Consider the following 13840-nt stretch of genomic DNA (forward strand, 5'->3'; position numbering starts at 1 on the left):
GGCAGGGCAAGAATTACTACTATAAGCCTCTGGAGTGTGTGTGTGTGGGGGAAGATGGCATCAGCTTCTTTCCCAACAGGGACTGTGGCCTTCAATGTCTAACACTTCGGTGTATTTTGTCCTTTTATTTTTATGCTTTCATGGTATTCATTTATTGAGCATTGGAAATAGAATGGATGAGTTTATGTCCTTGTCAGCTTTATAAAGTCAGAAGAACCATAAGAAATCCAGCAACAGGAGTCAGTAACAGGTTCTTCTAGAAGCTTCCACATCTGATCCTAGTGAGGAGTGTGGAAAGAGAATGCGAAGCAGCTGGAGTTATCTGCTTATTTTAGCCCAGCCAAATTAAGTCAAGGGAACAACTTTTCCACCACTCATATCACATCTGGAAATGTATTTGTTGGGGACAGAGGGAAGAGACAGAGATTCCCAAGTTAAGAAAAATTTGTTTTTAAACATCCACATAAAGTTTGAGACCACTGTCCCTACAGTTTGAATAAATTGGTACGTGAAGAGAAGAATGAATCCTGTTTTTTGTTTGTTTGTTTGTTTCTTTTTTTGTTTGGTTTTTTGTTTTTGTTTTTGTTTTTTGTGAAGGGGGATGTAGTGAAGGAGATACTGCTCTATTTTGGTCATTGCTATAACATCTCAGCAAATTTTTCCTGGAAAAAAGCTAATTAGTGTTTACTCCCTAATTGATATCAGTAAAATGTTAAATATTGGTATGATATTGAGAGAGACACACTGGGTGAGGGCTTGTGAGTATTCGTATTTGATACTCCCAGCTCCGTAGGGTTACCCTTCAACCCTGAGGTGAGCAGTAGACAGCCATTCCCTGGAGACTTTGTCTGCTATTTGAGTGTCAGTTGGATCGTAAGCCAAGAGCCTTTTTACTGTAGAAATAGGAACAAATTGCATCTAGAGAGAAATATTGAAAAAAAAATGTATTAATAGATGGGATCAACTATTACCACATTGCAAAATCTCAAAAAATCCTACAAATCATAGCTATTTTAGCTACCTGGCACATTTTAAAAATAGATAAGTAGATTAAAAAAATAGACTAAACAAGCAAAACCCAGAAGCAATTGAACATAATAACTTAGTATCTGATAAACAGGAAAACAACCATTGCATTGAGTCATCCCTAGTTGAAAAAAATAAATACTGGAAAAATAATAAAGCTAATTGACAGAAATTATATTTTGCCACATAAAATATTAGAATGTTTTCTATGAGGTTTGTTGCTCTTCAGTCATTCAGTCCTGTATGACTTTTCATGACCTTATGGACCCTTCTATCCTCCACTCTCTCTCAACGTCTGTCCAAGCTCCTGTTCATTGTTTCCATGACACTATCTATCATCTCATCCTCTGCCATCCCCTTTTCCTTTTCCCTTCAATCTTCCCAATATTAGGGTCTTTTCCAATGAGTCTCATCTTCTCCTTATGTGGCCAATGTATTTAAGCTTCAGCTTCAGTATTTGACCTTTCAGTGAATAGCCTGAATTAATTTCTTTATTGATTGATTTGATCTCCTTGCAATCCAAGGGACTCTCAAAAGTCTTGAAAGCACCAATTCTGTGGCACTCAGCTTTCCTTACAATCCAGTTCTCACAGTCATACATTGCTACTGGAAAAACAAAAACAAAAACAACAAAAAAACCATAGCTTTCACTATATGGGCCCTTGTTGCCAAGGTGATGTCTCTGCTTTTTAGCATGCTCCATATATGCCATAGTTTTCCTTCCAAGGAGCAAACATCTTTTAATTTCATGGCTGCAGTTGCCACCTGCAGTGATCTTTGACCATAAGAATATAAAATCTGACTCTGCTTCCATTTTTCTCCTCTTTGCCAGGAAATAATGGAACTAGTTGCTGAGATCTTAGTGATTATTTTATGGTAAGCTTCAAACTAGCTTTATACTCTCCTTTTCACCTTTATCAAGGCTTCTTAATTCCTCTTCTCTATGTGGAGTAGACATGAAAAATATGAATATTTATTCCATACAAGTCATAGTGAAAATATTGAGCAGCACTCAGTTAAGAAGACCACCACAGACATTTCACCTGATATATCCATTTTAAAGGGAAGAACTTGAAATAGGCATATTTAATATATAGAGAAAACATTGGTGGTAGTGTACAAGTGTGCATTATAGATGTCTTCTATAAATACTTAAAGGGCAAAGGTGAGAGAGATTGATTATATTGTTATTTGCCATGTACTAACTAAATGAACCTGGGTAAGTAACTTCATCATTTAGTGCTCTGATTTTTATAATCTAGTCATTAAAATCTAGCCAATAAGCCAATAGCTTACTAATGTTCAGACTCCTTAAGAGTCTGTCCAATGTGATGGATGTTATAATAAACCTTGTCTTTGGCTGAAAAAAAATATATAAAGGGTTAACTAAAATATTAGAAAATAGAGTAAAGAGCCATAAAAGATCATGACAATATAGAAAGATGGGCAATATCTAATATGACAAAACTTTAGAGGGACAATTATAAGATCCTTCATTTGGGTCAAAAAAAATCTACAATGTAAGACACAGTAAAGGAAGATATTGTTGGGACCTTGATTTATGAAAATAAAGTTTCTAAGGGGAGTTAGTTAATGAATATTCAATATGAATCAACAACGTGGCATGGCAGAAACATATATACATATACACATATATATATATACACATATAACACACACACACACATATATATGAATATATATATATATATACATATATATATGTGTGTATATATCTATATATCTAATATATATATATATATATATATGTATATACACATTTAGGCTACAGAAATAGAAGCATATAGAATGAAGAAAATAATAATTTTTTTTTACCCTATCCTTTACTCTATCTAGAATAGTGTTTCCTCAAGAAGCTTACATTCTAGTTGGTGAGATAGCCAATAGAATAAAGTAGTTATTAGGGGAAAAAAATTGATCTCAGAAGTAAGAGGGATCTTTAGTGTAGCCATTGGACAGGCAACTTTTGTGGCTTTTCCAAAATTAGTGATAGTAGTATTTTGAATATTAAAGAAAGAATTAAAAGCGGTAAAGAAGCAGTGTATGTGTAACCTTATGAAAGGAAGACAACTAGTTTGAAGCCTGATCTGGCATTTGGAATCTGAGATCAGTAAGAAATGATCTACTCTCATTAGTCAGAACATTAGGGTCTTACAGGGGAAAAGTCTTTAATATGAATGGAATAGCTCCTACAGGCTTAGCTTCTCCAGCAGCTGCGGGAGGAGTGACAGAGTGGCATAGTAAGAAAAGATTTGGTGTGAAGCATGGTCAGAGAGAAGACCACCAACCTTCAAGTATTCAAATGTATGTCACATGGAAGAAGAATTATATTCATTTTTGTTAGCCTCAAAATTAGAACTAGAAGTAATGGATGAAAGTTATAGAGAGCCAAAGGATAAGCTATTTATGGAAAATATGTCTTAAGTACTGATATTGTCTAAAAATAGAATTGGCTCTTTTGGCAGGTTGTTTGGTTGATTCTCATCCTTTGTGCTTGAAGAGGACCAAAATGATATCACTATGTTGTGGTCAAGATATAGTGTGTCTGACTGTGGCTGATCAGACTGATATAAACTCAGAAGTCAGGAACAAATAATTCCTATGGATATTTGGAGTGCAGATGTCACTAAATTTGTGCGTCTCATGTTTCTTTTAAGCTATTGCAATTTTGCTTTGCTTATTAAGCATAACACCTTCTTTGATGAGGCATGCTATGCTGGCTGTTCCTGTGCAAGTATCTCTCATGTCTCAAAATAAATTGCAAGATTCTTCAGAGAGACCTTGAGAGTGTCCTTGTATGACTTCTGAACTCTGCTTTCCTTATGTGAGTTCTTTATAAAATAGTTTTTAGGTAAATGTATGTTTGACATTTGAATAATAAGGCCAGTCTATCAAAGTTGCACTGTCTTCAGTAGAATTTGAATGCTTGGCAGTTCAGCTCCATAAAGGACCTCCACGTCCCATACCATATTTTGCCAGCTAATCTTAAGAAGCTTCCTATCACAATTCAAATGGAAGTGATTCAGTTTCTTCACATGGCACTGGTATACTGTCCAGGTTTCACAAGCATATAAGTAGGTCAGCACAATGCCACTATAGACTTTCAGTTTGGTAGACAGCTTAATACTTCTTTTCTCCCACACACTCTTTTGGAGCTTGTCAAACACTGAACTAGTTCCCACAATGTATGTGTCAACCTCATCATCTGTGTGGACATCTCTGGAAAGTATACTTCCAAAGTAATTGAACTTTTCCGCAGCATTTAATTTATCAATCTATCTGTCTATTTATTTATTGCTCTAACTAAGCATTCCTTATGTAGATGGTGTGGTTTTGGCTGGTGGAGAACCTCTGTTTTCTTGGTGTTAATTGTCAGGACAAAATTAGCACAGGCAGCAGAGACACACTGTGCATCTCAGCCTCCAAGGCTGCATTGAATACCCAATCATTTGAAAACAAAATTTAATTAATACTAAAGACTTGTGTGTCTCCACTGTAATCTTCTCTGGTAGCTTTTTCAAGTTAAATAATTTACTGTCCTTATGGTAGCTGAACTTGATGCTATTTTCATCCTTGTTTAAGGCATCTGACAACATTACTGAAAACATCAAGCTAAAAAGCATGTAAGCAAGTACACAGCCCTGCTTCACTCCATTAGTAACTGGGAAAGCATGAAAGAATCATTAATTTTCCAGAACCTTGCAAGCATGCAATTATGGAACTGGCATATAATACTGATGAACTTTTCTGGGAAACCAGATTTTTACCATGATCTTCCACAAGCCCTCATAACTGACAGTATCAAAGACCTTGGTGAAAATGATAAACATTGTGTATAGACCTATTTGTTCCTGGCTTTTCTCCTGGAGTTTTTGGGTAGGAAACACCATATCAATGACTACTTGGCCCTTTCTGAAGCCACACTGGCTCTCAGGTAGATAAATGACCTCCTGAATGAAGGGTCAGCTGATAAAGAGGATTCTAGCAAGAATCTTGCTATCAATGACTAAGAGAAAGACGCCCTTGTAATTGTCACAGGACAACCTATTTCTTTTAACTTGATAGGGAAGGACAATGGAGGCATCCTGGACCTCCTGGTGGATAACATCTTCTTGCTGTATAAACTGAAATCAGATTTTAGAACAGTGGACTCCCTACCTTGTAAATCTCAGCTTGAATAGAATCAGCACTAGTTACTTTGCCACAAGAAAGAAGCCTAATGGCATTTAAAACCTCTTCTTTAGTTGGAATTTCTTTTAGAGAGGGATTGACTTCAACCTGAAGTATATGGTCAATAGCTTCAGCATTGGTTGATAATGGTCTGTTGAGAACACTATGGAAGTGTTTAGCCTATCTTTCCAGTATGATGACCTTATCACTAATCAATGTGGCTGCATTAGCCCTGTATAATTGAAATGTACTATAGGCCTTTGGGACATAAATGACGTTCAGGGCACCATAAAAGCACTTTGGATTGTTAATATCAGTGTAAAACTGAATTTCATCTGCCTTCTTACTCAGCCAAGAATGCTGCATGTCCCTAAGCTCCATTTGCACGTTTCTTTTGATGAGGTTAAATGCTGCCTTCTTGGAGACAGATGAAATATCCTGGTGGTAAACCCTGTGGAGTCCTTGTTTTTCATTTAGCAGCTTCCAGATTTCCCTATCATTTTCATTAAACCAAACGATGTTTGTGAGCGTTCTGGACCAGATGAGGAAAAATGTTGTACAACAAATTACTGAAAGCTGCTTACTCATTTTCTGCTCCACTACTACCAACTGTGTATTGGCTCAGCTTTCCAGCCAATTTAGCAACAAAACTGTTCACAAAGGGAGAAGCCCTTTAATCTCTTGATATTAAGTCTTCTAGTAGTCATCTTGCCTTGGGGCTGCTGTTTTTGTTGAATGTAAATCTTGAAGAGGATAAGTCTATGATCAGTACAGCACTCTGTGCCTTTGTCACTCTCACATCCTGTCTGTGTCTTCCCCTTAAAATGATACAGTCTATTAAATGCCAATGTTTACTGTGTGAGTGTATCTATGGAATTTTTATTGTGTTTAGATAAATGGAAGACAGTGTTGGTGAAGAGAAGGTCATGAGACACACAAGTCTTTAGTCCTAACTGACCATTTCTGTTGCTGTTTCTGACTCCATTCCTCCCAAGGACTCCTTGCTATGTCTAATGTCCTGTGCCTAGTCTGGCATTACAGTCATCCAGAATTATAAGCTTGTCCTCTTTCAGTGCATTGATAATGAGGGTGTCTAGATCTTCATAAATTTTTCTTTGACTGCATCAGCATTCATCATGGCAATAACAAAAGCACTAATGATGTTGGAGTGGCACTTTCCTGCAAGTGGGAATCACATTGTTATGAGCCTATTGTTCACTCCTTTTCTGTCAAGCTTGTTGACTAGATTAATTTTTATTATGAAACCTATGCCAGCTTCATGGGGTTCACTATTTCTGCAACCACTACAGAAAAACATGTATTCAGTTCCAAATTAAGTAAACTGGTCTTCATTAACCAGCCTTGTTTCACTCAGGGCTACTATTTGAAACTATATTTTCTGAGTGCTATCACAACAGGAACTGTTCATTTTCAAGTCTACTGGGTTTCTTGTTTTTCATAAATGTGTGCACATTCCATATAGAAATAGTGAGTGGAGTTATCTTCACAAAAATATCTGTATATTTCTCTGTGCGTGTGTGTGTGTGTGTGTGTGTGAGTGCACACACATCTCTGTGTCTGTGTGTGTGTGTGTATCTGTGTGTGTGTGTGTGTGTGTGTGTGTGTGTGTGTGTGTGTGTGTGTGTGTGTTTTGACTGCAGGGTAGGATGTCCACTTGCCACAATAAGCAGGCCATGGTTAGGTGAGGTAAAGCAAACAATTTTTAGGTCACCTTTTCTAGCCTTTTCCTATTGCCAGGATGTGAATAGTGTAGTCCTTAAAAATCCAGGGGGCTGTCAAATCTCACTGCTGCTTCAGGCCAATGTGAAGAGGATCCTATAGCCTTGACCACTTGTGTACAGGACTGTGACTATGGCTCCTAGTATATCCACACTTGTTGTTTCATCACTTACCCATCACCACAGGACCTCAAGTTAGCTAAAAATGGTAAAATAGTATTGGTGATATCTTTTGACTTGCAATTAAATTGGAGTTTAGTGAGGCAGAGTTTCTTAAAGTTGTTGGCCTCACTCTTCTCTTCCTGAGTCATCAGAGTCCAGCGGCAAGACAAAAGTCAAGATGATTAGCAATGGCCTGGGATGTAGTGGGATGGAGTCTCTGAAGTCTAACCCAGCTTTAGGTGCTCCACAGCACCTGCTTCCTCCATCTTCATGGCCCATTGGAACATTTTTTTTTCCCTTATCTGTCCATTCCACTGGGGGAAGTCTTCATATGCTTGGGACAGATGCCTCCCTGACTCACCAATGGGTTTGAGGCCTCATGGCTATTCTCAACCTAGTTTAGGCTGTCTGCCAAAATGATTTAGTGGGGTGTGGCCACTTCACATGCTGCAGTTTTTGGAGTCACAAATGGTAGTTGGGTGGCAGTTGGATACCAACAGTAGAAAGCAGCCTTGAAAAGGGTTCAGCAGCCCTCACAGCAGAGGTACTAGTCTTCCTTGAACACCCATACACTGTCTTGGCAGGTGTTTGTGTCTCTATCATTTGATGCCCTCAAAAGTTGTATGATAATTTTTGGGTGGGTTGGCAAAAGATTCATGTCCCATTATATGGTGAATCAGGTGATATCTGAGTTAAATTCCACCCTGTGGCCTCAGTTTACTGTGTGATTTAGACTTTTAGATATATTGTCATAATCAGCAGTTTCACTTGAATTATCATGACTGCTCCCCTGCTCCTCCAGGGAGTGAGCAGAAATTCAAAGATAGATGAACATATTGGATTTATAGTAAGGTTATTCTTAGTTTAAATCTCATCCTTGCCATATGAAAGATTTTTTTTTGTGAATCCTATACCACATGTCTTAAAACGAGGATATTAAATTAGTTTTTCCTATTCACACTAATTCCTATATTTGATGCAAAATGCAAATGAATGATTATGGGGGTAATCTTATTACAATGCCTGACAAAAAGTAAGCAAAAACGTTCCGTTTACTGAAGCAAAAAGAGAAGGTCTGCAGATAACACTTGTTTGTCCAAATGAGAATCATTAAAAATATTTTAAACACTGACTAAAGTCTCAGGAGGTCTAAAGATAGAAATTATGATATAGTTTTCCTATGATATAGCATCTCCTAACATTATCTCTCAATTTATTTTTCTTTTGTGCAATAAAATTCCAATCTGCTACATATGTGAGGAATGCTTCCCTGTTTTTCCAGTTTTTAATGTGGTGTTTGGTTAAGAAGCAAGGTGTTATTTTTTTCGTTATGTTCCAGATCCATGCTTTATGATTTCTAATTGACTGAGGTAGTTGAGAGGCCAAGGGATAGAATGCTTCCCATAACCCCAAGTCTCTTCTAGAGCTACTAACATACAACATACTAACATGCAACAACACTAACATTGTTGTTTCATCACATACCCATCCCCACAGGACCTCAAGTTAGCTAAAAATGGTAAAATAATATTGGTGAAATCTTAGCTATTGTCTTCAGAGCTCTCTGGGGGCCCAAGTATATACTCATTCATGAACTTCACAGTATTATTGGATCATATATTTAGAGGTAGAAGGGATATTTGAAATCATCCTCTCTAGATTCCTCATTTTGCAGATGAGATAATTAAGGTCAAGGGAAGTTAAATATAACTAGAGTCACAGAGGTAGCAAGTGACTGAAATAAGAGAATTTAAAACCAGGAGTTCCTGATATCTAGTTCAAAACAAAGGAGAACTTGGCTAGTTTCAGGAATGAAAGACATAGATAGGAAGATGTTTTAAAACTATATTGATATGGATGATGGTAACTAATCAATATGCACATGAATATTCCCAGGGATATCTGACTTTAAATTACCTGACCATTGCCAGAGGGATAGCCTTGGGATGTTCTCTCAGAGACGTAAAAGGACCTTTGACAAAGGTGCAAGCAACTTTTCCCTGGGTTGCTACATATGATGACCAGTTTAGCTTCTATAGAAAGGAAAACCAATATGTAATGCGCAGACATCCCTACACGAGGGGAAAAAAAGCCCAACACACACGCAAGTGTGTATATACATGAATATGTATATATGTGTGTATGTCTGTGTGTATATACATATGTATTCATATATGCATGCATTTATTTGTATATGTATATGTGTGTATAATGTGAGTATGTACATGTGTGTAGGTACACATGTGTACATGTGTATAGCTACATGTATGTACATATCCATACATGTAAGTGCATGTATCTGTATGTGCTTACACACATATTCATACACATATACATATAGTTGTTGTTGAGTCCTTTCAGTCATGTCCAATTCTTAGTGACCCTATTTTAGGGTTTTCTTGATAAAGATACTAGAGTGCTTAGCTATTTCCTTCTCCAACTCATTTTACAGATGAGAAACTGAGGTAAAGAGGGTTAAGTGATTTGCCCAGGTGTACACAGCTGGTAAGTATCTGAGGCTAGATTTGAACTTCTGAAGATTAGTCTTGCTGACTTCAGACCTGGTACTCTATCCACTCTACCTCCTAGTTGCCATACACATACACACACAAACACACATTCACACTCCATGAACACCTGAGTATTTTCTAGCAAACAATAGCATTTTCATTTATCTTCCCAGAAGGATGACATGAATTCAGGAAAATTCTAAAGAACAAATATATCCTTATACCTGTCACAGGGAAGCTCATAATTACTACAAACTAGAGTCATCAAATGAATTATAATAGTCATAGTTTAATTGATGCTCCAACAAAGATGTTGAATAAAAGTCATTTAATCTCTCTGGACCTCTGTTTCTTCATGTCAGTGGATGGAGTAGGACTAGCTTTTAAGTCCCCTTTCATCTGTAACTCCATGATCTTATAAGCCTATCTTTTATATTTCCTTTCCATTCAGTGCCTGCTTTACTGTAGGTTTAGTCATATTAGTAGGCCAAATCTTATTGCTATGATACTTCTTTTTTAAATTAACCTTTTGGAACTACTTCTCTCAGGACCCAAAGCATTAATTAATCTGACTAACCCACACTAATAATCTAGATCATATTACAGTTGACTAGATCCTGAACTGGTTGAAATTCCAGATGCAAAAAAAGGAGAAGTCACTGTCATTCAGGGGAGAAGTTTCTAGAGAAGTCCCATAGGAATCTATTTTTGGCCCCTATCTGTTATACATTTTAGAAATGATTTAGATGAAGATATGCTTTTCAGATTTGTAAGTGACATGAACGTAGGAAGAATAATTAAACCCATTCCATAATAGAATTTCAAATTACTTTTGTAGCAAATAAATGTTGGCCAAAATTATTAAGATGAATTTTATTAGGGATAAGTATAAAGACCTGATATGTTAAAAATGAATAAATTTGGCTCAGATTCTTATAATCTAGCCACTGCTTAGATTCTTACAATGTAGCCAATAGCTCACCAACATTCAGACTCCTTAAGAGTCTGTCCAATATGATGGATATTCTAATAAACCTTGTTTTTGGCTGAAAGAAGGCTTGGGTTGAATTCTTCAGGCAGAACCCGCTTGTGATTTTGGGCTCCCAGCACCCATAAACCCCTAAACTTCAACATTTTGGTGGCCCATATGGGGAAACTGCCTAATACCAAGTTCTTCTCCAGCCAAGAGAATGTAAGCCTCCCCCACCCAGTTGGGTTGCTCTCCAAGCACCAAAGCTTGGAGGTGCTTTTCAGGCAGACAGTTATGAGGCTGTCTCACACTCAGCCTAACATTCTCAGGCTCTTGGTTTACTGGGTTGGTTGGAGGCCATGGACCTGGGTACACCTTCCACAGCATAGAGGACAAGGACGGAAGCGTATGCTCAATTCTGTCAATTCTCTCAGTGCTAGGGAATTGGGTAAAATTGCAGTTGCTTTTTGGTTCAATCGGGCTTACTTACTCCCTTCCCTCTTACATCCCTGAATCCTCCTTCATGGAGGTTACAGGAAAAATTAGAACAGCTGAAAATATCTTAGCAGATTCTGGAGGTTTTGTGATTGATCATTAAGGAGTTTTGAAACTCCTCCTCACAACCCTGGTCATTCCTTTCTCCCACTTCCTTCCCTTGAGTCAAGAATAGTACCTGTTAACCCCTCTCATAGGAGAAAAGAGTTTTACCCTTTCCCCCTCACCTTTGATTTCACCCTCCCCAACCTGGGGAAAGGAGGGAGGGCAGTGCGGCAGCAGCTACAGCATAGGCCCCACTTGCAATGGTTTTGGGTCCTGGGGCAACCTTTGCCTGGAAGCATCATCCAGGTTTAGCACATCCTGCTCAAGGTAAAAAAGTTGGCCTCTGAACTAGAATTTGGGTACGAGGTAAGCACACTCTTTTTTAAAGTTATAGTTTTAACTGTTAATGTTAAGATGTTGATTCTTTGTGTGAAGTAATTTGGAAATGTATTTAACAAAACTGAAGTTACCTGATTGGTAATTGGTTTGTTTCAAGTTTCAAACTGGTGAACATTTTGTATCAGTTATGCCAAGCAACTTTTCATAATTTGGTTACCACTAAAATAATTGGGCTATTGTTGGTTATTGTTTTACTGTGTAAACTTGCCAAAAAGCCACAGGCTACTCAGAGAATGTGATACTGGTGGGAAGTCAGCATTGGGGAAATCCGAGAGGACAATTTTAGCCTTAACCTTAAAATATCTGAAAGACTATTGTGTAGGAGACAGATTGGATTAATTTTGTTTGACCCAAGGAGGAAAGATTTACCAATAATTACTATGTAATTATTTAAAAATAGAATTAATTCCCTTTGGAGGTAGTGAGAGTCTAATTACTAGAGATATCTCAAGAGATGCTGAATGATCACATTACAGGATGTTGTAGAGGTCATTCTTGATCAGTTATAGATTGGGCTAGAGGATTTTCTTAGATCTACTTCAACTCAGAGATTGTTAGTCTATAATTAATATCAACTGTCATTTAGTAGACCTATATTCTTACCTTTGATTAATTTCCCAACTTTTGTAATTTAATCTTTCAATGAATTGAATGGTGGAATTTCAAGCCAAGTAGAATTGACATGTGCCAACATGAATGACTAGTGGGAGAACTGGGGTGAGTAATCCATCAAATAATAGTTTGGCATGGCCACTCACACAGTTCTTTTATTAGATTATTTTTATGAGAAATAAATGGGGATTCTATAAACTCCCTTATTGTTCTTTTGTGAGAAATATACTCAACCATGGCTTCAAACAGCTGTTTGATTTATTGGATTAAATGGAGACATAAAAGAAAAGTTTACTGAGTTATACAGTTCTGACATTTTCACATGACTAAGCAAAGCTGGCCACAACTATTGAAAATGACTCACTATTATACAGTGCCTTTTATAAATCAGCATAATTTATCTTCACAAAAGCCATAGTGGTGGTACAAATGTATTTTTACTGCCTTAGGATCCATTCTATAGGTAAGGAAACTGAGGCCAGAGGGGTGAATTTGCCACAAGTCACCATGCTAGAAAGCGATAGGCTTTGATCCCAAGATCTTTGACCCCAAAATCAAGTCTCTTTCCAGTATCGCAGGCCAGTAACAACAGAAGTCACGTCTTTAGGTTAAGAAAGAAAAGTTGGTATATTTTGGTTCCCCAGTACTGAAAGCCCTGAGAGGACATCTGTCTACAGAGGCTGACGAACTCCAGGAATACACTTAATTTCTGTTTGCTTCAATTTCCTCAACTGCAAAATGGAGATAATATTTGAACATATCTCCCCGGGTTGTTAAGAGGATCATATGATAAATTTATAACATGTTTAGCACAGTGTCTGGAACATAGTAATTGTTTAATAAATGCTTGTTCTCTCCCCATGAACCTTCCTCCATAACACAGTCAGCCAGTCAGGGTGTCATAGAAGACTTGGGTTAAAGTCTACTTCCTAACACCAACTCTCAACATGATACCAAACAAGTCACCACCTATTGGAGCCCCAGTCATCCATCTAAAGGGACAAGTACAGCAAATACAAATCGATATTGTAGAGGAAGTTTTATTGCAAGGAGTTCTCCCTACCCATAAGTGAAATCACAGGTTAATCCAAGTTGAGTAAAGTAGGTTGAAATTTATTTTAATATCAGTTACACATGGCTGAGTTTGAGATGATCCCATCATCACTGACAGCTCACATGTGTACATCTTCTAGAATGGGTGACTTCAGTAGCTAAATCATGTGTTCTATATTAAGTCTGGTTATCAAATTAACAAATTTGTTGCTGCTGTTGTTTTGTACTTTTTTTGGGTAAATCTCAAAATTCTTAGAGGTGTTGTCAATTTAAGGCTCAGACCTTTATACTACTGTGGAGTTAACAGTAAAATGGAAAGAATGTGAACTTCAATCCCATAATCTATTTTATAATATTGTTTCAAAATATCCTGATAGCAAATTAGCAAAAGTAAGGATTACATACACACACATAAACATACATATTGCATATGTATGTATGTGTGTATATATATATATACGTACATGCACGCATACATACATATGTATGTGTGTCACACACACATATAGTAAGTATAGTTTGTTAACTTCAGAAGGGAACTGAGATCAAACCTAAACACTAAAATATAAATCAACATATATTTCTGTCCAGGAATCATTTGTTTCATCTTGAATTTTTAACACTTGCCATATAGCCAA

Source organism: Phascolarctos cinereus, unplaced genomic scaffold (genome assembly GCF_003287225.1).
Source record: "Phascolarctos cinereus isolate Bilbo 61053 unplaced genomic scaffold, phaCin_HiC Scaffold_4;HRSCAF=312, whole genome shotgun sequence".
NCBI classification, from domain to species: domain Eukaryota; kingdom Metazoa; phylum Chordata; class Mammalia; order Diprotodontia; family Phascolarctidae; genus Phascolarctos; species Phascolarctos cinereus.